At 49.3% G+C, this 4,244-nt stretch overlaps 1 protein-coding gene and 1 long non-coding RNA gene across 2 annotated transcripts in view; both read left to right on the top strand.

Moving 5' to 3' along the window:
* Positions 1–4,244, top strand: part of LOC113203033 (uncharacterized) — a 236,033-nt gene that overhangs the window by 48,724 nt on the left and 183,065 nt on the right. The gene's annotated exons all lie outside the window — the stretch shown is intronic.
* Positions 1–4,244, top strand: part of LOC127749012 (uncharacterized) — a 103,708-nt gene that overhangs the window by 1,562 nt on the left and 97,902 nt on the right. The gene's annotated exons all lie outside the window — the stretch shown is intronic.

The following is a 4,244-nucleotide window of genomic DNA, read 5'->3' as shown; positions in this document are numbered from 1 at the left end:
AAAAATCCTGGGATTTCACGGAGGAACACTCGTGAAAAGTATTGCCAAAGTCCTTTGGGATTTCCCAAAGAACTCTGTAGATTTCACGTGTCGAGTTTAGCTTTGAAACATGAAGACGAATGAAAACTTCCACCTTCAACATCTGTTTTAGTACACAAAAACTAAGAACGGACTCCTCTGGGAATTTATAATACTGGTGGAAAGTGAATCTTCGGGAAATCCCAAGAAATTTTTAACAAACACTTAGGAAGAGTTGAGCTCAAGATGAGTAAACTACGCAACGCGCGCTGCTCTGCACGCTGTGCACCCCTCGCCGGTGGATGTCTTCCGGTTCCGATTGACGGCCGCCTCCCTCAGGCTTCCCGAGACAGCCTCGCCTCCCTGTCCGTCCGATTTGCAAAACATGTCTGCCCGTCCCGACTCGCCGGCTCGGCTGCAAGCCATTCGGCGCCGCTTGAAGTCAAGGCGCGGCTCGCTTCGCCGTCCCTGCGTGCCATATCTGTCAATCTTCGGCAGACTCTCCTTCGTCGCTGCTCTGCGCCCCCCCCCCCTCTTTTTCGTGCACGTCCTTTCCCCCCTCCCCTCTCCCCTCCACCAGCCCGTGCAGTGCTGAGCGGAGCGAGGCGCTGCTGAGAATGAATCAATTTTTAAGTAACTGAACCGCTTCTTCGCTCGTGCCGAAAAGGGCGTCTGCCGAGATGCTACGTGACCCAAGTTACCCAAGTGGGTGGGCCCTCTATCTACGGCCCCTTGACATTCGTACCCCGGTATTGGTAAAAATATCATGTCGTGGAAAACGTACCTGCACCTCAGGCTGAGGAGCTGCAGATCAGATCCCCCCCCCTCCCCCTCTCCTCGTGCCAACTCGGTCGCCCATATAAGCCCGCGCAAGAAGTTTATTGGGGACGCTTTAGCGGTGCAATCAAGTCATCATCGTTCCCAGCGCGCCGCACCGCACAGTCAGAAAAAAATATGTACTGCTGAAGCAAAAGTATGTTTGTAGGTACTATATGTTTTATGATTTCCCATTTACAAAAATATGTCGCAAAAAATGTACAACGTCGGAGCTCATTCGATTCCAAGTCGATACTCAGTAATAGTTAATTTACAATCTTGAATTGTTACTGTACTGCATCTTTAATGGAAGACTTTCTTGTACCATGTACGACAACTTCTCACAGTGTGCTGGTATTTTTGCTGCGTTTAATAAAAAGAGAACTTACTTGCCTTTCTGATCCTTTGCATGAGCTGATGCCACTCATTGCAACTCTCCCTCTTTCGGCACGTGTGTGATTGTGAATACTTACCATCGTTGAAGTCTGCCGAAGAGCCGGCTGACCACTGCCATTGCCAAGTACTTGTTCATGCGATGCGACTTCTGGAAGTGCGGCACGACGGCAACTGAAGGGCACTCAGTGGACGCAAGTGCTCCTTTGACGCGGTTGTCATTTTTTTTACCCCTCTGGAGTGATTCTGATCGGCCTGTCCGGTCCGCGCTGCAGCGCAGGGGTGTGGCCTACGCTGCCCCCCCCCCCCCCGCCCCGCGCCCGCGTCACAAACTGGTTCGCGCCCGGCAGTCGTTTTGACGCCGCTCTGCGAAATAATAATAATACGAAACAGTCACTCGCCCCTGGCTTCCTCTCGGAAGCGGTAGGAAATTGCTTTTTATTTTTTTCCTTCTCCTTTTTCTGGAGTATGTACTCAACTGCTCCTCCAGGGCACACTCACTGTGAAATTGCATCCAATGTACTTCAAGTCGACTTCCTCGAACAGGGTCACTCCAAACGAAACAGATACCTCTTCGAAATCATTTTATTTTGACCCCTGGTACAAGCTGCCAGATAGTTCTGAACATGGGTGACAGTTAATTGGGGCAGGGGGGGGGGATAAAATTTAAGTCATTTGGGACAGTTTCGTTTAACTGAGGTTTTACTCATTGCCGCTTTTTACTATACCCGCTGTAGCTGTAGTGAATTAATCGACTTTTGGAATTACCTTCCCTTCTACTACCATGCACATGAATGGGTCAGTGATGCCTGCCGTCAATTTGAACTTATAGCGTCCATAAACCATGACCGGCATTTTAGGATATACTCATTCAACTGGTGCTTCATTGATCTCGTAAACTCCCTGAAAATAGACGTGATCCCAGCTTGTAAATTTATACTTGTTTTGTGATGAGATCTGCAGTCTTCGCTCTTTACTTTAACATAGATTACTAGAACACAAGAGCCAAAGAACAGAGTAAAACCTGCAGTTTGTGTACTCACAGGTCTAATCATGCACTGGCCTTTAGTTTCTCCCTTCTTAAATAAATAGCTATAAAAGCTAGGGAAATTTTCTTTTATATGCATGCATGCTTTGTTTTTAAATGAGAAGACACGAGATTGGTGGCCTGTCAAGAGGTTTCCGGGGCAGCACTGGTCGCCATGGTCTAACAAAGAGTCGGTCCTGATAGTGGCACGCAACTCGTCTACAAAGTACTGCACAGTGCAACTTTTTTTCCATTAGCACTACGATGATAAATAAAGTTTATAACTGGCGTGCACATGCAAGTATCCAACAGCTACTCACTTATCAGTATAATAACTAGGAAAACAAATGCCTTTCTAGGGCTGTTAAATTTCAATCCCTTTGTGAAGGCACTAATACAAGACAAGGACTAGAAGTTGAGTGCGCGCTGCTGGGTGACGGCTGGGCTTTCGAGTATGTACCTTCATTTAAAATGGTGTACGGCCTCAAGGCCGACCTGATGTTTAAGTAGAATAAGAACACGGCTCACCTCCGTTGTCTTGGTAGCTTTGGAGGCAGGGTCGCTGATACTGACGATTGCGGGTTCGGCACTCGGGGTTGTGCGTTCGATGTACCCTTCGGGACGGAAAAAGATAACATTCCCCTTAGAGGTAAGGCCTCGGAATCTGGGTTTCAGTTTTGCTTACACTTTGCGACACCTGTAAGTTCGACAACCCCGGGAGTATGTTCTGAACACTGTGGTTGGAGGCGGCTGATCCTCGTCAGAACTCATCGACTACGGGTGAGGGGTGTACTCCGCCCCCCCTTTTTTTGACCAGGTGGGGGGAGTTTTAGCTTGAGCAATGAGCATTTACGGCGCCGTTCTGTGACGTAGAGCTGCACGTCGCAGTTTTTCCCTCACTGCACTGCACCCCTTCATGGCCTCTGAAGCCTGTTCCTCTTTGAAGCACATTCTTTCAAACTTCGGCATATCGATGAGGTCGGAGAAAATTAGGTCGGACAAAACCTAGGTCGGCAAGCGCTTTTGGGGATTTTGGAAAAATCAACAGGATGGAGAAGAAATAGGTCGGGCAAACTAGCTGCACCGCTACAATTACTTTCTGCTGCTGGACCGCCCAGGCCAGGGCCGGGCGGGTGTTCCACAGACAGAGCGCACCGCGCGCGGGCGTGCCCAAGGGCGTGCCACGGGCCATCCGAACATGTTTTATGTGAGCAATCACAGAGCCACTCGCCCCACCCCGCCGCCTTGCTTGATGGAGATCAATGCGGTCTCTTTACTGCTGCCGCCCCGCTGCGGACCGTGAGGACGCCACGAGACAGCTTGCCCGCCCCCCTCCCTTTCCCCTTGTTCCTAGCGCGTACTACCACTCGCCGCAGGTTGCGCTAGGGCTAGGGAACGCCACCAGGTAGGAGTTGGTATTAGCCTTTCATCCACAGAAACTGAGGCCTGGAGACGGCGGACCGGACATCCCTTAAAAGCTGTGGACTCGCATCATTGAGTAAACTTTGAAATTTTGTAGCTAACACGTTTAGATGTTTAGTGCAGTTGTTCATCTTTCGGGTTGGGAAAAACCAGCGAGAGTTGCCTTCCGGTATTGTACTCAGATTTTAAGAAAGTCTCCTTTGAAAAATTGGGAATTTTTCTTTTGTTATGGTAAAATATCCTCAAAATCTGAGGCAATTTCGCTAGACTATATGAAACGATAAGCAAGTTTTCTTTTTTCCCTCAAAAAAATAAAAATAAAAATTAGATTATGGACTAACCAGCTAGACTTTGCTCGGACGTAGCTTAATGTGCACCTCAAGCTAAGGTGTAATGTACATTACACCTTACCTCAAGCGGGGCCGATTTTGTGTCCATGCCGTCGTGCCATGGGCCTCGCTGTCGCTCCGCTCGCTCAGCAAGTGAGAGCGTCACTCGTCCGCTCGCGCCACGGCGGGCATATGGGACGGAACCACCAAGAAGCTGATCTTCCGACTGATCCCCCCCC

This window comes from Frankliniella occidentalis, unplaced genomic scaffold, assembly GCF_000697945.3.
Source record: "Frankliniella occidentalis isolate FOCC.00 unplaced genomic scaffold, Focc_3.1 Scaffold26, whole genome shotgun sequence".
NCBI lineage: Eukaryota > Metazoa > Arthropoda > Insecta > Thysanoptera > Thripidae > Frankliniella > Frankliniella occidentalis.
This window is presented reverse-complemented; position numbering and strand designations above follow the sequence as displayed.